This window comes from Lepidothrix coronata, unplaced genomic scaffold (genome assembly GCF_001604755.1).
Source record: "Lepidothrix coronata isolate B3197 unplaced genomic scaffold, Lepidothrix_coronata-1.0 Scaffold0, whole genome shotgun sequence".
Classification (NCBI taxonomy): domain Eukaryota; kingdom Metazoa; phylum Chordata; class Aves; order Passeriformes; family Pipridae; genus Lepidothrix; species Lepidothrix coronata.
This window is the reverse complement of record NW_016690180.1, coordinates 15043609-15069761: the sequence shown is the minus strand read 5'-3', so window position 1 is coordinate 15069761 and position 26153 is coordinate 15043609. Positions and strand designations below refer to the sequence as shown.

General features: G+C 38.8%; 1 long non-coding RNA gene across 1 annotated transcript; it reads left to right on the top strand.

Annotated features, from left to right (window-relative positions):
* The first annotated feature begins 7273 nt into the window (after positions 1-7273).
* LOC108492511 lies at positions 7274-24095 on the top strand. Its single transcript, XR_001873142.1, has 4 exons — positions 7274-7424; positions 8973-9165; positions 20473-20584; positions 22222-24095. It is a non-coding gene; the product is annotated as an uncharacterized LOC108492511 (long non-coding RNA).
* The last annotated feature ends 2058 nt before the right edge of the window (positions 24096-26153 follow it).

Below are 26153 nucleotides of genomic sequence, written 5' to 3'. Positions count from 1 at the left end.
TAAATTGAAAGCTGATATTTTTTCCCCCACACATAAAGTAATTAAATGGGAGAACTATAGTGCAACAGAAAGTAATAGGACTAAACATTTAGCAAAACTCAAAAGAGATTGCATGCTTGTAATTTTAATCATGATATACAAAATCATTACAATTAATTATAACAACTTTGTAAACCATATTATGTCTCACATTTCAGAGCTTAAATTTATCTCTAACGATGTGAGACCAAGATGAAGCTTGGTGAAGATTGTAGATAATTTTCAGTCTGGAATGATTTTAGACTTTCCCAATGCAAACAATTGAATTGGATGCTCTAAGAAATCATTTGACGGACCTTCTTGTGATCTCATATTTTGATTCTTATGTTTCTGTGCTAGTAAATATGCTGCATGTAGCTCTGGGAAAGCAGTATTTTTATGAAGCAAGATGTTGAGAAGCAGAGAGTGTTAAGCTTGCATCATTAGAGAGCCAAAGTGCTTCAAAGAGGCACTCCTGATGGTGACAAATTTTAGCCAGATGCACATCTGACTCATGTATGGGGCTATAACTTGGGTTGCTTAGAGAGAGATTGAAGTCAGAAGTCTTAAGTGTGTTAGTCAAAATATTTTGACTGACTATAAATAATGTTTTAGACAGAACCAATTTTTACTGAACATACATTTCAGAAAAAGTAAACTGAATTTCTGCTTTGTTCCCTATTTTGGTTGTTGGTTTTAAAGTACGTTGACAAATGTATGCAAAAATATATAGGTCCAGATCCTGGCATCCATTATAAACAATTTTTCTCTCAAAGAAGTGGGATAAATTTGTATGAGACACTTTAGAGCACCTTTAATACTATAGCAGGCAATACTGTGAATGAAAAACTCAGCTGCTTAAAACTTGTTTGAGCTAGGTGGAAAGCTGTAAAGGTGTTTCTTAAGAAAGACAACATAGAATTTTTTTTGGTTTTACCTTACATAACCTATAAAAATCTCACAATAAATATCAGCTTACTGAAAGTACAGATATGGACAAATTAATGCTGGGTAATGCTGGTGAACTTGGAATGCATTAAAGATTGTGCACTAAGTGTCCATTTATCTGCCCTACAGTATATGCAAAGGGGTACTTTTTATCAAGACTTGTCACAGATTCAGAAGATGTATATTCAGATATGTATCAGACAGATAATTCTACTGAAATTTTTTTGATAAATTCTTTGCATGTTCATAGATTTAATTGGGGGTTTTGGGGTTAGACAAGAGCTCTTGAAAAACAATTGCAGAACATACTGCATCTATTTTAGCTTTTTCAGCCTAGAGAGAGAATACTCTGGGCACAGTAAGACTACTCACGACATCAAGAATATTCCAATTGCTGTGGTGTAGAAGCTAAAATGAACCAAAAAGAGAGACGCTGTTTTAAGGAAAACAGGATGCAGTTTCATCAATATTTCTGAGAACACTGGAACATGCAAAACTGTGAATAAGAAACTCTTAGCTTCCCAGTTGGCAACTTATTGATTATAAGAGCAGTTCACTAATGAGCTAACTAGTAGAAACCAAAGCCAAAAAAGCTTGCACATCCAAATATGCTGACATTATTTAACAATGAGCATGTTTGCACAGGAGCACCTGAACTTTGCTGGTTGAGGGAAAATGGCTTTACCTTCTCTCTTGATTTATTTTTTTAGCCCACAGTAATATATTATTTAGCTTTATAACTAGGATAGTATTTCGGCAGAGTCTTTAATCAGACCCAATTATACTGTCTCAACAGAACTCTGAGAACTAGCTGCGTTTCAAATAATTTGTATGTTACATCTCCAGGTAGTTGACTCTATTTTTTCTAAGCAAGAGGAGCATAGCACACTGCATAATTTATGAGCAGTTAATTTTCATAGCAATATAGAGAAATTTGACTTGTGAGTTCTGAGCCCACTCATACAGTCAATTTTGCTCTATACTGTCTTTGGTTAGCCAGAGGACTCTGTCTCACCTTGACAGATGTTCTTTTCTCCATTGCCATGCATTTGTTGAGTCTCCCATGAACTGTGAAACCTTGAATAGAAAGCTTTGGAAAGCCAGCGAGCTTACAGGGCTCTTTAAATCTGCCTGTCTTCTTAAATGACTGTTTTCTTCTTTCCATCTAGACTTCCAATTAAACATTGACAAAAGGATACTTCAGGCTTGCACGTAGACAGATTTATTCCAGAGTCTGTACTGTAGCTCTGTTCTCTTGATTGTCCAAACTGTGAAATAGGGACCAAGCAACTAGGCTCCTGTGTGCCTGGATGAGACCAGAGTGTGTGCCAGGACCAGGAGCTAAGAAATGTTACTGGGTGCTATAGTTCAAGTACAGCCCATCCCAGTCAACTGAAGCTCCACGATAAACATGCTCTGATACAATAAGAGTGTCCATGACATTGTAAAGCTTATCTGTTCAGAAACTTAAGCTTTTAACTATGGGGTGATTTTCCTGTATGGATCACGAAATGATCCATCACCTCTAAGCTGGGATGCAGCTGGACAGCAACAATAGAGCTGTGTAGCTGTGCTGGCTCTCTGCTGACAAATGATACAAAGTGCATACTGTACTCTTTAATTCATGTTTGCTCTAAGTGGACCATATATTTCTGCAGCCTTTCCTCCCTGAAATAAATAGATGGTAATATGCTTATATATATATATTAAAATTACTTTAAGAATTGTATTAAATGAAGCGCTCGTGTTCCGTTGCTTCCTCTGACAAGAGAACACGTGCTAATCAGGTCACTTAATGCACTGAAGTGAAGAGCATGATAAAAAGTCTAAGCAGATTTTCCCTATGACTAACATAGAACAGGGTAATGGGCATAGCATTTATGTCCAATGATTTTAGGTAGCAAAGATAAAATGCTTGAAGAACACCATTTTCATTTTCTGTGGAAGAAATATAGCATTTTCCTTTCCTTCTCACACACCAGAATTACATTCTATAATAAATAATAAAATGGAAATATAATTATTCTAAGGGGTTAGTTTTAAAGAGGCTTTCGAGGGTAGAGGGAGGGGGACTTTTTGTAGTCATTTATAGTAGATTTGAGTTATGCAACAAAAAGCTATAAAAGCTTTGTTGTTGATTTCAGTGTGCTCATGAGCTGGGATTAATGTTCTTTGTGCTTGCTGATGTAGACAAACATGCAGTAGTTCTAAATTTATACCACACGTAGTGGAATCAAGCTTGCCTTTTCATTTAAATGCCTTTATGAACAGGAGGCATTTTTTATATCTAATGACTCCTAAAATGGCACACACTGATGGGTGAGACTAGAAAAATAACAAGATAAATAAAGAAGATACTTAGCTACAGTCTGTCTATAGCAATTGTAAACATCAATTCTGTTGAGACCAAGCAGAGTTAACTTTTGTGATTTAGATACAGGGGATTTGTTTCAGTGGCTCTATATGTGTAGATGCAGACATATACATTTGTGTATGTGACATTGTGACCAGGCACTTTGACTATTTCTTTTGCTGAGAGAGTTTACAGAGTCTGCATTCAGAAAATTAAAAGGCACTGTTTGAAGGAATATATACAAACACTGACAGAAACTGATATGCCACAAAACTGTGGTGATAATGCTGTTTTAAAATGTGCACTAGTGGGGACACAGAGCTAATTTCCATAACTACTGCAGCATCTTATGCCTCTAAGAGGAATGATTGTGGAATACAAAGTGGAAGATGCTTACTAAGTGCATCGGTGAAAAAAAGGCAATATTTTATATAAGGTATGAAAAGAAAGCCTTTGGAAAGATGCTTAAGGTACAACACTTCCTTATCATTTTTGTAATTTGAATTATGAAAAAACCCAATAACCAACTGAAAACTCAACCTTTGGACACAAGTACTGTCTTTGAAAATGGCATGAGAGCATAGATAATCACATAAATTTATACAGAGTTTCTCAGATCATAGTAGTTCTTTGTCATCGTGTAGATGAAATTCTTTGGAACTATTTAGGAAAAATATTCAAAATGCCTGTTTCATTTTACTAATGCAGAAGACAGAGATGCATCTGTGCTAAGTTCTTTTTTAGTCCTCACAATACAAAACAAGTTTACCTAAGTTTAAATCTGGAAGAAATTATACTTCTATTTAAATGCTTATTATATAAATGGCCACCCTATCATCCTTGCTATGCAAGAAAGGGGATCTGTGAAATTGATGTAATGACAAAACTAGCCAGGCAAGGATCTGTTAAAGGCAGAAAGCAAAATGCAGAGGAAATAGGTGCAGTGTAGCTGCCTAATCCAAGAGGTAGCTTATTTGGACTAAAGTATTACACATAATCAGCTACTTATATAACCAGTACCTATACCTTTTGCTTCCTTTCTAAAAGGAAAAAATAACGGTTATAATGGCAATGGATTATGGGAGCTCTAGGGTCATGTGACTTCTGTTGCTGAGGAGAGGAGAGTCTGGAGCTCACATCCTGGGTGACTCTCTTCACATGCTCATTTGGCTGCCTTTTAAAGCGTCTGTTAGCACAGCAAAGTGTGCTTCCTTCTTAGTTTGTCAGTGCAGGACTGGAAGGCCTTTCACATACACTCCAGAAAGAGCTCTGAACAAGTTGCTGGTTTTCAGTGGATGTCAGTGTGTTTATACTGCATGCATCAACAAAAAGAACTACTGCCATGGGTGGCAGATGAAATGCTTTAAAAATGTCAGAGGTATCTTCATGTTGGCCTGAGTGCACTATTTTGTACAATTTATGATTACAAAAAAGAATCTGAAGAGATTAAAGGAAGTGAATGTAAAAAATGAGATGTGCTTTATTAAAATTGAAGTGTTTCAACTGCTGTAAACTGCATCCAACTATTAAAAATATATTATAATCTGCAGATGCTGTGACCAGTTCCCTGGGGAGCCTGTTGCAGTACCTAACCATCCTCTGAGTCAAGAACCTTTTCCTAATATCCAGCATAAACCTTCCCTGACACAACTTCAGGTCATTCTCCTGGGTCCTGTCACTGGTCACCACAGAGAAAAGATCAATGTCTGCCCCTCCACCTCAAAAGGAAATTGTAGACTACAAGGAAGTCTCCCCTCAGTCTCCTCTTCTCCACGCTGAACACACGAAGTGACCTCAGCCACTCCTCACATGGCTTCCCGTCAAGGCCCTTCACCACCTTTGTTGCCCTGTTTTGGATGCTCTCTAATAGTTTAATATCTTTTTTATGTTGTAACACCCAAAACTGCACACAATATTCAAGGTGAGACTGCCCCAGTGCGGAGCAGAGCAGGATAATCCCCTCCCTCGACCGGCTGGCGATGCTTTGCCTGATGCCCCTCAGGACATGGTTGGCCCTCCTGGCTGCCAGGGCACTGCTGACTCATATTCACCTTGCTGTTGACCAGGACCCCCAGGTCCTTTTCCGCAGCACTGCTCTCCAGCCTCTCATTCCTCAGTCTGTACAAACATCCAGGGTTGTCCCATTCCAGGTGCAGAATCTTTTTGGGCACTGGAACATGCTCCCCAGTGAAGTGGTCATGGCACCAAGCCTGACAGATTTCAGGAAGTGTTTGGATGATACTCTCAGGCACGTGGTGTGACTCTTGGGGATGTCCTGTGCAGAGCTAAGGATTGGACCTGATGATCCTTGTGGGTTCCTTCCAACTCATCATATTCTGTGATTCTGTGATTCTGTGATTATATGAGTGGGTTAAAAGAATAGAATAATTGTTGAAATATTATTTCTTTATAACACAAGAAGCTTGAAGTGCACTGAAGTTCAGTTACATTTGTATTAGGACGTACGTTTAAGAAAAAGTGATGTGATCAGTGCTAAGAGCTAGTGTCTGTGCAGCAGGAAAATCAGAGGGATTATATCAGATCAACAGTAGTCTGGCCCAGTGACTGAATGTCCATTAGTGTTTGGAGGGTGTGAGTTGAGTTGCTGGAGTACTTCTTTCAGTTTCATCCATCACATACAGGTTGTGTACTCCAAGATGCCTCTGTGATTTGAGCCAAAGTGCAGTACTTAATCCTTTCAAAGCATGCTCCTAAATTAAAGTACTAATATAGATGCATCCTTTAAGTCCCTGTTGCCACCAGTAAATGCAGTAACTCTAACCAGCCCAAAGTTAAAAAAAATACTTATATGTGATCAGGGCTTGTTTAGGCACATATCACTTGGCTTCAATTGCTTTTACTTGGAACCAAAGCAGAGAAACATGCTTACACAAGCACACCAGAATGCTTTGCACTTAGGGATTCTGGCTCTGATAAGGTCAGTATCACTATATCTTTACAGTTGGTACTAAGTGTCACAGCACCTATATGAACTGCAATGAAACCTCTGTGGATGTATAATGGCTTCATAGGTGTTGTAATGAAAAACATTTGATTTAACCCTGTAAAATGAAAAATTACACGTGTTTCTGTACCTTTGCAAATTAGTGACTAAAATCACAACTGGAGATGTTTTTTCTCTGACTGCATTGCTGGAATCAGCTGTACAATAGAATTTATACCTTGCACCACATGAAATGAAAACTCCTAGGGATCCTAAAAACTAGCTGTGAGATGAGCTCTCTAGGGAACAAATAATCACCTCATTGACAGTACTGAGCTGCATTAATATGCACCAAAAGTGATGCTAGCAGTTTCTAGCAGAAACAGGAGAGCAAATTATGGTATTTCTTTTACTCACATCCTGCAGGAGTCTCTTCATTGACAAATAAAGTGGATCTTATTAAGCTGAGACATACCTCTTTGAACTAGACTAACTCTAGCATTGTGTGCACATATTTCAGTTTCCTCATGAGGAATATAAAAAGAGAGTTGCCCTTTTTTTTTTCTATGTGCTTTTTTCCTCTTATGAATAAGACTATAACAAGGTACTTGTGGGGGAATGCAAAGACTATGAACGACTCTAGAAGCGGGTCCATCACAGCGACAGCTCTCCGGGATCGAGCGGAGTGGAAAAACACCAACTACTTGCATTTTTATTGTGTGGTTTTCCCCTGAATTATGTAATTCCTCTTACCCATGCAGACTCCCTGTACAGCGCCATTACCCACGCAGTCCCCCTGTGCAGTGCCATGTTGTGTCCCCTCCCCAGACTGGTCCCTGCCCCTGCACAAACATTATTGGTTGTCTCATCTTCTCCCCAAACCCTGGTTTGTTACAGGACTTTGGTCCTCCTGTATCCCCCATTGGTTAGCAGAGCCCTCAAGCCACTCCCTTTCCCCCGGACCTTTGCCCAGTCGCATTCCTCTTTCTAAGCCCTCCCCTGGAGACCTTAAAAGCCCGCGGGAGTTTCAAATAAACAGCTTTTCACCGCTGGAATCCAAAGAGACTTGTGGCTCGTTCCTCCTAGTGAAGGGGGATCGTGCTACTGAAACCCTCTCTGAGAAGCTGCGAGCGAGGAGTCACTAGCAATCAGCTCTGTTAGGTACTCTACTTTAGACAAATCTAAAAATTGATATTTCTTCTAGCTTTTCTTTTTTCTAGGCAGACAGAAAAAAGAAGGGATAGGCTTAGGTTTAACTAGTCAGTAGGTTTAAAAAGAAATGGCTTATTATGAAGACATATATATATATATATATATGTAAAATAAATTTCTCATTGTTTGTGGTTTTGTTTTGGAAGGTTTTTTTGTCACCTTTGCTTTTTTATAGGAGGAAACATTCATCTTCATTGGGAAATCATACATTTTCCAGGTGTATAACTCAACAAAGTGGCTGCTATTTTTTAGTGCATATTTTAAAGACAACTTCAAGGTGAAATGCACAGAAAACAAGCTGTGCTATAGTGGTGTGTTTTGATGCTCACATAGCCTGAGCCCTGATTTACTGCTACTTCCTTTCTGGCAACCAATGTTACATCACTGATGTGGTATCCCTTAGTGTTTTGCCTGGTTTCCATTGGTTCTTGACTTGACTTTATGCTGCGATGGAACCAAAAGGCAGATCAGAAGTGCATTGTGATAGATGTTGCTGTATGGAGACAAAGCACAAAGGTGGGGCTACATAAAGAAAGAGAAGTATCTAAAAGTCTTAGGAAGCTCTATTTTGTTATATATTTGGGAGAAAACAGGCATGATTTAGAACAAAACCATTTGTAGAAGGGAAAGTTGTAAATAAGCCATTATGTGGCCTTCCTCAACTGCCTGTACACCAGTGTGCAGAGCTTGGTTAAGCTCTATATTCTGTATATTCTGAGCTTGGTTAGAATATAGAGCTTGGTTAAGCTCTATATTCTATATATTCTCTATTATATAGATAAGAATATATCTATTAATGATTTATGGAAGTCTATGCACTTCCATAAGCCTGTAAAAAAGATCAAAATCAAAAAGATTGGGTGCAGTACTAAGCACAATTTAGACACTTCCATGAATGGTTACAGCCTATCTAGGAAAATAAGGAAAAGAATGTAAACCCTGTGTTAGAGACCTCTCCCATGAAAGTGGAAATGTGTTTATCAAGACCTTCTGATGACTGGTATTGGGGATATTGTGCTGGGGATATGCTACAGGCCACGTGACCAAGAGGAGATGAGGATAGCTAAAAACTAACAGAAAGTTGCTGCCTATACATCCTTACCTTTGTGTGGGATTTTAAACATCCAGACATTCTCTGTCTGGAAGGGTAGCAATATGCAAGCAATTCAAGAAGCTACTGCACTGCATATTGGCTGCTTCCCAGTGCAGATGCTGGAGGGATCAGACATTATAATGGTGTACACGACCTACTGTTCACATGTCTCTCAGGTTAGAGTCTGAAGGAAAGCTGGAAAGACACACAGCAGAGTTGAGACTCTGGCTTTCAGGAAAGCAGATTTTGATCTGTTTTGGCAATTCCTTTGCCCAAGTTTCAAACTGTTAGGCAGAATTTCTGCTGGAAGCTGCCATGAAAGAAAAAAGTTCATAAGCAAAATGGTTGTTTTTCAATGAAAACTTACTCAGAGTTCAAAAATTAACTCTATTTCATTTGCACAGGAAGATGAGAAGTTTTGGCAGAAGAGTCACTTGGCTAGGTAGGATGCTTCTGGATGAACTGAAACACAAGAACACACAAGAAGTGGAAACTAGGCAACAAAGGAGGAATACAAACAGAATTGCTTGAGCACTTGGAGCAAAATCAGAAAGACCAAAACCCAGCTGCAGATAAAAGTACTGAGGAACATAAGGGGTAAGCAGGAGAATATGCTAGAATCAGTGGGATATTCAGGAAAAATGTGGGTCTATTGATGAGTGTAGGAAAAACAGATGGTACAGAAAAGGCTGAATGACTCCATGTCTCTTTTTGCCTCTGTTTTCACAAGCAAAATTTTCAGTACCAGCAAAACTGGAGGTTTTGGGGACAACATGGGATAGAGAAGCAACGGGTTAGGGACTGCTTAGATAAATTGAATGTATTCAAAACCTTGGACCATATTATATTCACCTGAGGGCACGGAAAGGTTGACTGAGGTGATGCAATTAGATAAGGTTGCTGAATTTAGTTCTGCTAATGATTTTCTGGCTGTACAGCTGTTGCCAGGAATGCTTGGATTGACATTTACAGCCAAGGACAAGGCTGATAGTCCACACTAGAACAAATGGCCAATGATAAAATATTAGGCTAACCATATAGCTTAGGCGAGGGGTTTCCAGAGAAGAAAGAAGTATATACTGCAGAATGCAAGAAATAAGAGCATTGTGAGAAGCCTTACATACTGCCAGAAAAAAAAAGAAAAAAAAATTTTGTTTGATTGTGTTTGGCCTATTAATTTTAAAGGATGTGCTTTGTGCTGAATATTCTCATGAGGCCAGCAGCTGAATGCTTCCTCAGTAACTATCTCTCCGTGAATAAAGTGTTATGAGTTTCTATCTTGGCCTTTCTGTAGACCAGCAAAAACACCTGGTGCCCTAACTAACTGCTCATGGGATTATTATTTTCTTAACAAGAAAGCATTTTTCTCCCTGAAATCGTCACTAAAACTTGGTCTGGCAATCTAGCCAGTCAAGACTAAAGTCCTAAAGTACTTTTGACTGCTGCATTCATATTGGTGTCTTCCAATTAATTTTGGAAATTTAGACTATAGTGCTAATGCACCATCAGCTTCAGTGATGCAGAGTCCATATCTTGCTTGCTTTCAGGATTATCGGATCCTATCTGACATACAACTTGTCAGGAGTGCTGAAATGCCTATGATAGTGTATTCGTGACTTTAACTGAAGGACCTGCCATCAGCTATTTGGTTTGACCACGTCCCTACTACTCTTTCATAGCTATTGATCTAAGTTAGTGATAATGGATTTTGATTGTGTAAACACCTGGGATTTTCTCAAATTGGACTAGAACAAGAGAATTTATGCATGAAATAAAATATCTGCTATCGCTATTTATTGAATCAGTCAGAGAATATAAGAAAAAAAAAGTGAGGTAGTTGACCAATTACACAGTGCAGATAGGATGAAACTGGTTTTCCTTGATTGCAGGAAAAAAAATTAAATTTATTGGAAACACGGTAAGAGTATTTGCCCAAAACTCCATGTTTGCTGGCTTTGACTGTTAGACTCTCTTTCCTAGATTTTGGTTGGGGAGGAATATTAATATATTGTCCTCTAAGTGCTATATTATTCTCTAAGTGTTAGTCATGGTGCTATTTCCTTCTATCTCAATAACAAAGAATATATATATTTCCTTTTAGGACTACAGAGCATGTTCCATATCAGATAATAATTTCACTGTAGGTGAAATGTGAATCTTAAACTCCTAGAGCAAGTTTCTGAAGCAAACCTCTCTATTTTTCTCATTTTTCTAAATATTTTTCTGAAAGTGAGACCATGTTGGTCTTGGACATGGTAATGCCTGTAGTGATTTCATTGTTTTGTAGTGGAGGGCATGAAAGCAGAGACAACTACAGGCTTATTAGAGAGTAGGCAGTAGAAGCAGAATAACAAAGAAGAGAGAGAGAGATTTCTGAAGGAAAGTGTCAGCGTCTAAAAATGCAAACCATCATTCAGGCGATAGGTACCATTTTCCTTTCTGCCTTTTCTGTTTCTCACTTTCTCTTCATTCTTGTGTCTACTCCTTTGCTTCCTGCTCTGTGCCTTCACTTGCTGCATGGAGTGCACTGTAAAAAGAACAGTCTATATTCTAGTTTATGATATGTGCTAAAGGACTTAGCATTCATTTTCCACCTAAATTCCAACAAGGCTCATCAATTAAATCAATGTCCTACAAGATTCGAGGAAAGACATATCTAGTTCAAAAACACAGTTGGAGGAATTTACATCCATGTTACAACCTAATAGTAGTATTTCCCCTCTAGGGTTGGGATACAAATCTGTGTTGTCTCTCTTTTAAGACAGTTCCATGACCATTAGGGAATCCCTACACTGCTTTCTCATGGTTGTGTTAATACTTTTATTTTTGCAGCTGCTTAGTGAACTCAAGTAGGGAACAGACCCACCTAGCAAACAGCCCAAAATTTGGCTATTTAAAGCTTCCCTTTCTGCTTCAAATATAGCTGTACAGATACATAGTCCAGTGAAGAAGAAAAGACAATATGGGAATGAGAACCTGGCGGCATGGAAAAGGGGGTTCAAGCTTAATTTTAATGTCCAGCTATGACCTCAGCCCTTCTGGATCTAGTCTTTAGTTGTTTTCTCCATTTTAGCTATATTATAATTGTGTCTACCAGCAGCACTCTGAAGGCAATACAGTATCAATTAAATATTTCTAATTAAGAAGTATCTAAAAAATAATTGTAACATTCCAAAAAGCAACATTCTAAAAAGCAACATGCGACTGATCCTAAACAGATAATTTGAATATCTTGAAGAACTGTTGGCACCAGTGCAGATATTTTGTCCAGCTCACAGCACCTTTTATCTGTTTCATGAAATACACGTAGGTCATCCAGTGTGCTGCTTTTGAGGATAGTATTTCGTTTGTGAGCTGCTTGGCATCTTGATAGTACTTGCTGGTGAATTGTTCAGCATCTTCATAGCTGTTATAGTTTCTTTTATTAGATTTGTCACAAGTACAATTAATGGCTCACTAACTCTTGGCATAGAATATACATTATGCTTTTACAATTTCTTCTTTTTTTTCCTTCCTGAGGGACTAATGTCATATCTTCTTAGTGATACAAAACCCTTCCTGATCTTAACCCATCACAAACAGAGCATTAGTTATGTAATCTCTAACTAGGGTCAGGGTAACAGATTTATTAACGTACCTGACTGAGAAAAATGACTGTAGTAATACGATCACTTAGCTTATTATTTTGGGGCACTAACAGTATGTTTTAAATACAAGTATCGGGAACGGCATCAGCATGTTCAGTAGATTTTTTTCTGTGTGTGTGTGTTTTTCTCTTTGCTTTGCCATTGCTTTTTTTTATAGTAAGACAATCTTCCTTTTTTTAGACAAAGCATGAAATGAAGTCACAGCATCTTCTTTGATTGAGATGGAAATTAGAGAGATCTGCCCGATCACACACATATCCACACAATTATGGTTTTATACAGATGTCCCTCGCTTTAGTGTCTAAGATTTTAGAACAAATGATGTAAGATAGATATTGTTATTCTTTGAAGGTGAAAAGGGGATACAATATTGAGGAGAGATATTGAAGAATCGAACAAATTGCACAAATTAGGAGGGAGTGAATGAATGAGTGGGAAAAAAACACTTGGCAAAAATTGAGAAAGAAGAAACAAAGAAAACAACCAACAGTGAAAGAAAAATCACTTCAAGAATGCAGCTACTACTTCTGAGTTCAAAATTCAACAGGAAAAAAAAGTATTGCAGTAGTAGGAGAAAGATGGAAGGGAAAAGAGCTTAAAAAGAGAAAAAGGGAGAATCTTTTTTTGTTTTCTCCCCTCAGCTGGTTGGTGTTCCCTGGAATGTGTTATTATCCTCTGTATTGGCCTGACTGATTTGTCCAATTTTGTTTATTGTTTCCTCTTCCCTGTGTAATGACCCCTAAGTGAGCAGAACCTGTCGAAATGCAGGTAATGAGCAACTGTGAGAGATGACAACTGCCATGGATCCAACACAGAGAGCGCTGAAAGAGAGGCTAAACACCTCCGAAGGAACCAGTCACTTGCCACTGGCATTCAGTTGTATATCAAAGATCTAGCAAGGTTCATTATATCTGGCCAGCAGCTGGTCCCAACCACAGGGTGATTCTTTCTGCATCTCATTCAGTTCAGCAGTGACCATGATGTGTGGGGTCCCATGTTTGAGGGCTGTTGTCCTCAATATCATACCAGTTCAATGATGGCAGTTCTGGGTATTATGATGATGCAGCATGAAACAGAGAATCTGTGGGTGTTTTGAAGAACAGACACAGATGGGATGCTGCAGAGAACTGGCACACAGGCTGGTGTAAAGAGTTAAATGTGTGTAGGACTGCCAGGCAATGAGAGACAAATTGAAATACTATGCTTCCTGTGAAGGAAAAGTCACATAAGCAATGTTTAATTTAAGTGCTGCTGAACTCAGCAAATAGGTGTTCTACATATCACTTTCCATGCTTCCAAATCTTTAATTCACTCATGGTTTCTGTACTCTCTTGACCTGCTGTAATAATCACTGCTTCACCTATCCAGGTGGTTAACTTGCACCATAGGGAGAAAAGCCAAGGCACAGAAGTCCCAAGCTAGCTGCTTAATACAGGACTCTGAGTATTCAGAATATTTCGGCTGCTACAGCAAATTTGCACTTGTGTTTCTAATTATTTTATTCCAGTGGGGATATGCAATGTGTCAAAGGATGAAAATATTAATAGAGACTATCATGTATCATTCTCTATAAGTAGTTCCTTTTTGCAAAGGACAAAGTTATGAACTGATAAACTGAAGGTTAGGATTAAATCAGCCATTTCTATGGAGATAACTTCAGAGAAATACAACTTCTTCCTACTGCTGATCCTACTCTAACTTGTAATGAAAGGATTAGGTGACAAGTGTCACCAGCATTATTTCTGATGCTAAGAAATTGCTAATAATGTGATAGAAGTCTGCTGTGAATATTGCATGAGGAAGGTTATCTATAGCATAGGTTGAACAGGGAACTTGCTTTTTAGTATCCTGACAGCATAATTAAAAATGCTTCTTGCTCCTTACAGTGTCAGCGCTTTGCTTCTGCTGTTAGTCAATGAGGTAGTGCAATGTGCTACACAAGTCTGTCATGGTCCTTCTTGACCTAGAAAAGTCTGAGACCAGATGATCCAAAGTTATGTAAAATCAATGTGTTTTCTCCCCGAAGAATATTGCCAGACTTTGGGTACTGCTCAAAAAAAAAACCCAAAAAACCCAGTAGTGATTAACTTTTCTTAAATGAGCTAGCAAAGTAATTATTTGAAATAAAAGCACAGCAGTAAGCAGCAGGAAACTTATTTTCTATTTCAACCCTTACCATGAAAATTCTTGTTGCCTCAGTTTAGCCAGTTCTTTTTGACAAGTGCCTCATAGAAGAGCTGCTTAGCTAGTGCAATGGAATGGTTGGGAATATGGGGCCCATATTTTGGATTTCTACTAGAAACAGTGTTCATAACACAGGGATGTTTAAGCCATTGCTAAGCAGTGCTGACGCAGAGTCAAGGCCTTTTCTACTTCTAGCTCCACTCAACCAGCAAGGAGGGTGGGGATGCACAAGGAGTTGGGAAGGGACACAGCTGGAACAGCAACCCCCAACTGACCCAAGGGAAATTCCACACCCTGTGGGGTAATGCTCAGCATATAAAGCTGGAGGAAGAAGAAGGCAGCACGTTCAGTGTGCTGGCTTTGTCTTCCCGAGGCACCATTAAATGTGATAGATCCCTGCTTTCCTACAGATGGCTGAATACCTGCTTGCCCATGGGAAGTGGGGAATGAATTCCTTGTTTTGCTTTGTTTGCGTGAGCAGCTTTTGCTTTACTGTCTTTATCTCAACCCATGAGTTTTCTCACTTTTACTCTTCTGATTCCATCTCCTATCCCAATGAAGGGGAAAGAGTGAATGGCTGCATGGTACTTAGTTGCAGGCTGGGATTAATCCATGAGAACAAGAAGTCTTGCTAGCTTGCCATTTTGTTTAAAAATAAGTTTGGAAGTTTTTTCCCTACTTTTATCGTTCATTTAATTTGATCCATTCTAGTCTCTGCACTTGAGTTTCCTGCATGATTAATTCTATAATATTAAAAATGTGATGAACTGCAAACTTTATAAAATTGACGGATAATTATGTTTCTTATGTTAGTCAGCGAAACGAATGATGAAAAAAACACTGTGGTCTGATCAAAACCATTAAATAATTTAAAATGAGGACTTCAGAATCAGGTTAGAAGAATTATATTGAAAATAATGGTTATCTTGCTTTATAAGCTTTCTGATGTGTCCTATCTTTTGCAGGGCTTTTCTCTTGAAGAATGTTAAGCACATATTTGTAGTTAATTTGCTGATACTATGTGCATGAGTTATTACTTTTTCTTAACTTCGAATTGTGCAGTTCATTCTTTTCATTCCTAAAGGGATAAAGGCTAGGATTTTCCAAAGGAGCTTAGAGAATTTAGGGCTAAATTTTAAAAGGTGCCTGAAGATTGAGATAGATGCCAAAGGGGATTTTTCAAAAGGATTCAGCTTTGTGTTAGAAGAAATAGAGGTGGATATTGAAATTCTTGAAAATCATACTGGGTTTGTATCAGTAGCCTTTAAGTTCCTACAGGTATTAAAACTGTCTTCTTTGTCTATGTATATTTTAGTAAGTAGTGCAACATGGTAGGAGCAGATTTGTAGACCAAGATGATGATGAGAAGCTGACGTTCACATTATTTAGTTTTGAGGTGTTTATCTTCAGAAGAGCAGTAGTCCTACCCCATAGACTGCATTCAAATTAGCAGATGGAGAACATTAAATATGTCACAGAATCCTAGAATTGTTTGGAAAGAATGCCTAGAAGTCCTCTAGTTAATATGCAGCTCAGTGAATCTGCTGACTACTGAGTGCTGCATTACTCTCCCAGTGAGGAACGCTTTAGAAGTCCAGCCTGAACCTTCCAAGCTGCAGCTTCTGTTATTGTTGGCTGTATCTTCTGTTGTTGTTTACCTCTACCAAGATAACTTCAGGTTTCTGTTTTGTTTCATGTTCAAGCACTGAGCATTAGTATGGAAGTGCATGAAGCAGGACTGTGCCTTTGGAGCCCTTTCCTATGCAGACTTTTATATACACTGCTTTCTAATTTACATCTGAACATAGACCCCCTCATTCAAAGCTCTCCTTGTTAGGTCACCGTGTCTGTCTCCTAGTGCACTATGAAGAAAGAAAACAAAGCATTACTGGTGATTCAGGTATGCATCCAGCTGTTTTTGTGCCACGGATGTCTGTTTCTCTCTGGGTCTATCCTCTTGACCAGAAAGATAGAAGAGAACACTGCTTTGACTTCTATCTGCATTTTCTTTGCACCCTTATCCCTAGAGGCAGGTGCAGTAGTCTAACCTTGGTGAGCCTCCAGGAGATTTCCTCTTCGTCAGGGATGCTCTGTGTTTGTGAGTTTCTGACATTTTGATTGCCCCTGAAACAATACAACTTAAGGCTCTTAGAAATCATATTGACAGAAAGTTCTGGTTGGAAAATGTTAATTGAAAAAAACAAATGAACAAACTCAAAATTGATGTTCTACATGAATGTTATTGAACTGGAATATATTCTTGGGCATAGCTTTTGCCTTGATCCTCCCATAATGGCCAGTCTTCGCGAGCGAAGATTTGGGAAAGGTCATTAACCCTTCGAGCCTGCGCAGTGGATTTTTTAGGTGAGACACAGCGTGCGCTGAACTGAGCCCACCCTTTAATCCTGAGGTTCATCTGCCGGGGCCGAGCAAGCTTGGACAGTGGCAGTGAGGTCCCCAGGACGTAGGTTTGTTTAGAGTGACCTTCTCTTAGATGGATTGCCTCACAGGGCTGACGAGCTCCATCTGCCCAGGGGGCTGGGAATCGAACCCGGGTCGCAGCGGTGAGAGTCCTGCACCCTAACCACTAGACCACCAGGGGCCCCCTGATCCTCCCATAGTCAGTAGAGAATTCAGTGGATGTGTCTAAATTGCCTGCACAATTCTGATCCCTGGTTGTCCATCAAAATCATGCTCTGCTTTTATTCCCTGGCATCTTTCAAAAGCATTCCCTGTTCAGTCAATCTAGATTGACCCCATGAGGTCTCTTACAGTCTTCTATAGCAACATACTGGAAGCTCCAGTGAGTTTCCAGCCTCACTCCTCATATTTTATTATTGGTATAGAGCTGCAAAGAAAAGTAAAAATACAGTTGTTATTGGTAATCTGGAGACTCAGGTGCTATTTCCAAACTGATGTTTATTTATTGTGACATTAGACCAGATACATAACTCTCTTCTACCCCTATATTTTCCATATAGTGAAAATAAAACCATAATGTATAATTCATGGCTGTCCATATAGGGATGTTATAGCAGTACTATACTGTTATAGATACCTTAACTGTCAGTTTTGTCATGCAAAGTATAGCAAGTCAATTAGAATCACCTTGAGCGCCCACTTCATTGTGGTTATCAGATACCGGGTGCACAATCTGGGTATGGTGAAGTAAGATCTAATTTTCCAGGCTATCAGTTTACAGCTTGGGTACATTAACTTGTACTACTGTGAAGTAAAATTTGCCCGTTCCATGGATTAGTTGCTTTTTTCAAGTTCCTGAATTTGGCCCACAAAATCTTGTTTGAGTGTTCGTTGCCTCTAAGAAATACATCAGGGTAGGAAAAAGTGCTTTCCTCTTGTGGAAGCTTTGCTGCTTTTTTCCTCATCAAGCTTTACTTTTGTTTTTATATGGTTTTGTCCCTAATTAGGCTCTTAATTACTTTCTCTGAAACCACAGTGAGTCTCATTGCTTTGTAATTCCCCTTATCTCTGGTGACTTCTTATTTTAAATATAGATGGTGTTTTATGTGAACAGATTGTTATCCTCAAAAATAATTGCTGTTGTAAAGCTCATATTTTTTATCCTTTTCTATATCAACACTGCTTCAAACTTTATTTCACTCAAAGTTTTCAAGCTAGTTTAGGTCCTGCTCCCTGGAAAATCTCAAACATATTGACTGTTTTTCTAGTTTTGGGCTAATATTCTGCATAGTTCTGTGTTCATTGAAAAATGAAAAAAAAAGATGATCATTCTTCCATTAGCAGTATTCTATCTATGGTCACTGCTGGTGTAAAGGAAACAATAAGCTACGAAAACAGTTCCACAAAAAAAAGTGAGGAGAAATAGGCAGGTAGGTCAGCAACATCAGCCAGCATGGGGAAGGCAGAACCTCTGGTGTGCCTTTTCACAGGATGGAAGAATGTGTGGAAGGCTGTGTGACAGGAGAGTGTCTGCTGCTTTTAGGGTATCTGGTCAAGGACTTTTTCAATGTCAGGGGACAAGGGATAATTGGAAAAGGAGGAAGCCATAAACAAGAACATAGAAGGATACAAACCTGGTGGACAAATGATAAGAGAGTCAGTGATGGGAACTAAAGCTGATCAATCACTCTAACTGATGGGGACTTATGTGAGAGTCAGAATGTTTATTCCAGTGAGGCAATCTGGAGACCTTGGGGCACCTTGTCAACTAGGAATCCAAGGGAAAAAGGGGGAAGCCAGAAACCAAGAGGTACCAAGACACAGACCTGATAAAGCAAACATGGAGACAGTGAGAAGACACAGACCTTATGACTCACAATAATTATGAGCTATCAAAGAACCACAGATGCTACTTTCAGGAAGATCAACCTGGACTTTGCAACTGATAAAATTGTAAACAAGGGGGACCCTGGATCAGGAGGTGACCAAGGATAGACAGATCAGTACAAATCCAGGGAGAACCTGGAGGGGAAGGAGACTGGTCACCTGCAAAATGGGGCTGGTCAATACATTGCCTGACCAAGCCCTGCACCTGATCTCTGCAGTATGTCCTATCTTCTTATGTCTTATTAAATCTTTCTTGACTGTCTCTCTGTGTATCCTCACTCCCTGTCCCCTGTGCCTGTGTTTTGCAAGGACTAAGTGCCAGTCACTTGTGAGATCTGTATGTGTGTCAATGGGTTTTGTGTTAGCTACTGGAATCAGGCCAGGGATGAGGGTGTCTGTGGTGTCAGCTGCTGGAGCCAGTGGGGCCTCTGCTGTAGTGTGTGGGGATCTTTAACTTTGAGCCACTAGGACAGGAACTCTATGTGTTCCCAGCTAGGGGAGGGGGAGGGAGGGCTGGGGTATTAGGTGGTCTGTGCTGGTACATCCACAGAGACTTGCAAATGTGAAGTGTGTGAGGGATGTGTGTGAGTGTGTGTGTTTCCTAGTGAGCATCAAGCTAGAGGAGCTGGTGAGTAAGGCACCTGGGTGCTGGACGGACAGAGGGACTGTGCTGGTACTCAAGGGAACTGTGAATATGTGTGTGCTCATGAATCTAGAGATTGTCATGTGTGTGTCTGCACTGTTGACCTCCTGTCTCTACTAGCTGAAGAGGAGGAGGGGACTTGGATGTCTGGCTTGTGTTTTGTGAGCTCTGTATGTAGGTGCTGTTGAAGGCAGCACCTTGTCCATGGCAGCCTGTGACCAGCCGTGTCAGTGTTCTCTGTGTCCATGTGTCTGTGTGTGTGTGTCTGCACGTGCATGTGTGTCTCTGGGACATATGTGCAGCTTTACTACTGGTTGAACCTGCAATTGGGAAAGCAGCAGCCATGTTCCTTGGGCTGGGCAGAGACCATAGGTGCCCAGGCACCGGGCTGGACTCCAGCAGGTGGGCAAGAGGGTCCTTGGCTGGAGCCGCTGCAGGTGGTGGGAGTGAATCTACCATCACTCAACAGAATCATACTTTCAGATACTGCATCATCCCTTATAAATCCCTTTTAAGACATTGTGGGCTAATTACAGGTAGTGGAATGACTTCCCATAGGAATACACATCCAAGGCCTCTGCCTTTCCTTTCATTAAGTTATGATATACCTGTTGATCTGCATTGAGCAAGAGCCCATTGAACTACAATTACCACTGATCAGAAGATGTGTAGTATCAGTTTGTTCCCTTATACACTCTCAAGTGCCCAAGGCAATATTGTGTTTTGTCCTTCTAAGTGGGAGCACAAGGAAGAGGCCTAGGCAGGCACAGAGTGTAGCACTGGGTTGGTGCAATGTGGTAAAAAATGTAGAGAAGAAGACACAGGAACATGGACTGGGGAGGTGAGAAGGAGTGTAGGGTGGGTGACTGGAGGATGTAAAGGATAATGTGTCTGGGTGACACTGCAGTGAGAGGATGGAGGAGCTGGGAGCAACCAGCTGAAAATGGAAGCTTCTTTCAGGATCAAAGGCTGAATACTGCCTAAAATAGCTCAAAATGAAAGGCACGTCAAAAGACGTTATATATGTTCTTAGAACACTTAGTAGGTGCTTTTCAAATCTTACCCTTATGAACAAGTAGTTTTCAGCAAATAATGTAAATGTTTAATGTACATGTTTTCCAGATAGAATGCCAAAATGTGAGGTCTGGAAATCCAAAAGTAAAGTAATGGTCCTGTCTTGCATCCCGATGGTTGGAAACTGATCTATGGGGACTATGAAAAAATGCAAGATCATGTGAGTGAGTATGTAGGTTCTCTACTTGTGTCAATTATTCATCGTTTTCAATGACATTTTGGCAGCTGAAGACTGTTGATGATCCAGAAATATCTCTTTTTATGTGTTGGTAATGAACTAATGGACCTATTCTGTGGTCTGAATTACGGTAGGCTTGTAGTTCTCTGGTTTACATAGTCTGATTTTTTTCTCTGCATTTCCCTTCTGAATGATCGCTTATTTAATGTGTGCACTTGTTATCGTTGGTTTCTGTAAGGAAAGAGAATGCAAATGTGTTCAAAGAGCTTATAGATCATCCTAGCTATCAATATGATACAAAGTTAATAATTCCTAACAATTTATTCAGTGATGCATTGGAAATTACTGTGTAATGGCATCTGGTTCAGGAAATTTTAGATAAAAAATAATACAAATGAAGCTAAGTATTGAAGAAAGTGCCAGTAGCTCTCTTGTTTCCTGTAATTTTATACAATAACATGTCTGATTTTTTTTATAAATATCTGTTGTGCAAAAAAAACCTCATGTATTTCCTGGTAACTGAACTAAGGCTAGAAGTTTTTTTCTAAATCCTATTTCAGAACATGACACTGATTTTATTTGGGATATTTTTTAAGATTGCTTTTGTGAATTATTTGTCTATAAAGGAGAAGTATAGAATAATACATCTCCTATTTATGGATTCTACAGATGTGACATTATACATGGACCTTGTTCAAATATTCCTATTGTAGCAGGAAAAAGTAATCCAAACCACTAGATATACATAAGAAATTGCTCTGGCAGTCATAGCTGATTTCTTAATGTTTATGGTTTGGGTTTTTTTTGAAAATCAGATGAGCATTATATTCCAGGTTTTAAATCCCCTAGATGGCACTACAGAATGCAGTATTTAAATGTTTCATACAATATTGTTAAATAGATGATGTTAAATAATTTTTCTCTTGAAAAATAAACGTTGAGGAGTTGTTTAACAAAATGAAATAAAAGACAAAGCTTTTGTTTAATACATTCTTGGTGTTTTGGCATGTCCTTATGTACAGAAAGTGGCACGGTATGCTACACGTGCCAGATCACATATAACCCTTTCTGCTGGTGTGGTCCAGATGGTGGCTGTCAGTTTGAAATCCAGACTTGGGCCTCTAGGTCTGAATTGGAAAATGAGTGTGTTTGATCTAAAGAGATTAAAAATCAGGAAAGAGAACAAGAGTTGTTGTTTTATATTGGAAAAATACTTGGCAATTGAAAGTACTAAAAATGTCTATTGCAAAGAGTTGTTATTTGAGACTATGTAAGAGGTTTGAATGTTTTAATTGGCATTTACATTTCATGCTTTAGTTGCAGGTCCTTCCATTGTGGACCTCATGGGAATTCTGATAGTTTGTATTACCCCTGAGTATTTCTTTTGCAGTTGGTATGTCATTGTCTGCAGATCACTGCAGTAAATACTTTACTGTACTGCTGAAAAGAGAGAAAAACATTGCCATCTGCAACTACAGCTTGCAAATTACAGCTTGCAATCGTCTGCTATTAAATAAAGACACTTTAACAATATTTTGGGTTTTAAATTAGCAATTTACATCACAAGATGCTGAAAATACTAGTCTTTTAATACTGCAATTTTCTTTCCTTTTAACCAGGCATCAACATGTATTGAATGAGAAAAAAAAGAAAGTAATACAAACCAATGTTTACTTAAACAATAACCATTGACAGCAAGAGACACACAGATGGAAATCCAATAGCTTCTATCTCAGTGGGAGGTTTCATTTGAAGACCTTGATGGGGATGTGATTGAACTGGAGCACTCTAATTTACATCATGGAGAATCTATCATGATGTCTTTTTTATGGCACTGCTGTTCCAAACTAGGTCTCCTATGAGAAGCTGGTCACAAGCAGGGAGAAGGAAAGACTTCAGTTTGAATAAGAGGAAAAAGAAGACTTTCAAGTACTACCAAATACAAGCTGTATTACAATAGTCTGCTCTCCTACAGACACAAGTAATGGCAGAACCATGACTTTGGATGTTTTTTAAAGAGTCTGGTAAAGAGAACAGCAGAGGAGCTACGGGGCATATGTGATGTGCAGTGCTGTATTGCCTTATAGGTTAAGGAAGGAACAGAATTGCATAATGTCCTGCAAGTAAATGGCCCAAAATGTCCTTTTTAAGTGTTACTATTTCATTTACAATGATAGAATGAAAGAGTAGAGAGAAGCTGTCCATTATAATGAGTGCAGAACTAATTCTTTCACTCAGGGAATGTTAGTGTCAGCAAAATGTATGGAGAGGTCCTTGACAGAAAAAGCCCTAGAAGTAATGGAAAGTGCCAGCAAAGAATTCTATGATGCAAGCATAATTTTCTGTTAAATTCTACCAGATGGTCCACAAGGCCTATAAAAGTTCTTTGCAGTTATAAATCTTACAGAATTTTTACTCCCAGGGCTAATCTTGTAATTGCTAATCAGCGAAAGCTGAAGTTCTTTCTTTATCTGTGATTACACACAAAGGTGTTTTACTTCTAGTCTGCCTGACCTTTTGGGGAAAGCAAATTCTTTATTATTGATCAGGAGGTAAATCTACTGGAGGAGGGGGGAGTAGCATAATCCTTGCGAAGTACAGCCAGAGTCTGCTTGGGTGTTTGGTAACACAGTGACTGTGGTAGGAGGTCCTTTTCTTCCATATACTTCCGTGATGCCCAGGGTACCCAAATATGTGTGAGAGTGCGAATAGGGGGCTCGTGGTGCATGTGTACATCTCCCAGTTTGGTACGTGCCTCCTCTATTTCCTCCTTTTTTGTTTTGTTTTCTCTATGTATCTTAATTATATCATCCTAAATATCCTAGGATCCTAGAATCCATTTTAAGACTGCTCTAGCCAGCACCATATTATTTGAACCCTTCGTAACACTCTCCACATGAGGTCAGCAGCAAAATCTCTAGTAGAAACTTGGTAGCTGTCACTTACAGACTTACTTTAGTTCCTGATACCTCTCACTTATTCTGCAAACTCTTTGGACCAGGTTTGTATCTCACCATTTGCCAATATTAACCTTAGCATAATCTCAACTGGGGTGTGTAGAGACAGTTGTGATACAAATAATTTTCAAATTACATCTTTTATTATTGAAAATGTAATTATTATTATTTAGGTCATTTTTTTTCTTAATCCTTGTTATTTTTTCCTCTGATAAAAAGAACTGTCTCACAACAGCAGGATATACAAATTTTCACGGTAAGGGAAAAAAAGGAGAAAAAAGTCTTTTAATAAAAATTTAATCTCACTGAAGTGTAGGCAGTTACACTCAAAGCACATACCAGCCTCAGAATATCGTTATTTGTCAAAAGTTTTGTGAAGTTCAATTCCTTCATTGTATATCATTCTCTTGGTGCCTGCTGAGTAGCTAAGAAATTTCAATCATGATTCTAGCAAAATAACTACTATGGTAAGACTGGCTTAGATTCTTACAGTGATTTACCAGCAAAAAGCACTAATGGAATCACTAACTTACTTTTTTAGACTGTTTAGTCTGATTGGTCATGTCTCTGATATCTATTATCACTTCACATTATTATTTCACCTAAGAACCGATGCCATACATTCTGTTTAAATATCAAATTGGTTTGCATTTAATCTTGTGAGTCCTGTTCAGATGATTTTTGTATCTGACCCATCTGATTTTGCTGCTTCAGAAACAGAGTTCTTGGCCTTTTATCAGGCGCTATTTATATTGCATTTTGGTGATAAGGATCAATGGATAATGAGCGGATTTTCATTTCTGTGCTGATTATGGACAATTTTATTTCATTGTAAAAGGTTTAAAAGGTTAGTTTTAGTGGTTTTGTTTGTTTGTTTGTTTGTTTGTTTTTGTTGCTCATACATCCTATCAGTAAAGTGTATCACTCTAATTTTTTATAGAGAAATGCACACAATTCCTGTATGTGTGGCTTTAAAAGACTGAAAAATGCCATTAATCTACTACTAATGTTTGGAACAAAAATATAGCTGCTTACACCTGTTTTAAGGAATGCTCAGTCTTTTCTGAACCACTGTTTCTGTATGAAAACTGTGCATATATTGCTTAAAATGGGGAGTAGCTTTAATTTTTATATATGCTTGTTAGGAGGCTGTGTTTAATGCTAAAGATTTCATATAGTTCTCAGCTTGAATTAAATATGTAATTTCTCTTTCAAGAAGAAAAGACCATTTTTTCCTGTTTTATTAGTAATATGAAAATTATCTGTGGACTGCTGAAAAAAAGGGAATAAAATGTGAATGTTTACATTTGCACAGATATAATACTTATTACACAGCTTTTGATATGAATCCCTTGAGCTGGATGAAGGCCAGTTTATTTCCTAACCTATCACAGAACAGCTGGAGGCCATGTGTAACTGCAGACTTGCCAAATCCAACATTTTTAGCTCATGGGAATTTGGATCAGAGAGAATGTGGCAGTCCAAGACTGCTTCATAGAGAAACATAATTTAGACATGGTTCCTGTAATCCTGTCAAAGACAGTCTGCAGAGAGTCTGGAAAAAAAAAAAAAGAGGACACTTTTCAAGAGATTAAGAAGTTCAATAAAAAGACAGGCGTACTGTATTCTGGAAAAGGACAGACTTTCATTTGGAGATCTGTGATGGAGCACAGATTTTGCTGATGCTAAACTTAAAACTAGTGGGCATAAAACTGGATGCTCTCATCCCTGGTGACTCAGAAGCAAAGCAAACACGATTCTTCTTTAAAAATTCTCATATTTTTAATTAGTTTGAATGCATCTGGACAGGCAGTATTAAGATGAAGTAATGCCTTTCTTCTCTTGATGTCTGCTGTGTTGAGGCTGTTTCATGCAAATTTTCAGAATGTGACCTTTTATAAGTGTGCTACAGTTTAGAATGTAGTAGAAAAGTTAATTTTTTGAATCGTTTTTGAAAGGCATTGCTTTGGGAGTTCAGAGTCTTGGCAAACTTCAGTGCGTAGATACCACTGTTATAGACACTTCAGAAATAATAATAATACATCTAGATTACACAGATATTGGCCCAAAGGGCTGAGTGTTATTGCCAAATTCCAAAGTGAGAACAGAGCTGTACAGATTCCCCATGCAGCTTGTGTTTAATTTTACAGGAGACATTGTTTTAATTTTCCTAATGATTCCCAATATAGAAATTATATTCTAATCAGTGCAGAAGTCCAAGAAATTTTGTGTACATGCCAGGAAAAGGATCTTCTAAATACGACATAATTTTACTTGGTAGCATAAATACCTACTGGAGCTTGATTAGAACATGCTGTTGAGAGGTGTATGCGAAATTTTTACTATAGTACAGATAATCTCTAAGAACCAGGCAGTAGTCCCAACAACTTGTTTTTGCTTGAAGATAGTCTGCTCATGGAAACTTCTGTTTTCACCTGTACTCTGCTTCAGAGACAGGCACTTGGCTGCCTGGACAGTATTCACAGGCCTGCAGCACACACCAAGGTTCCTATTTTTTCTGTGATGCTACATACTGCGGGCTAAAATCCATCTAAAGGCAGGAACATTAGTGAGTTTGGAGAACTCTCCAGGTG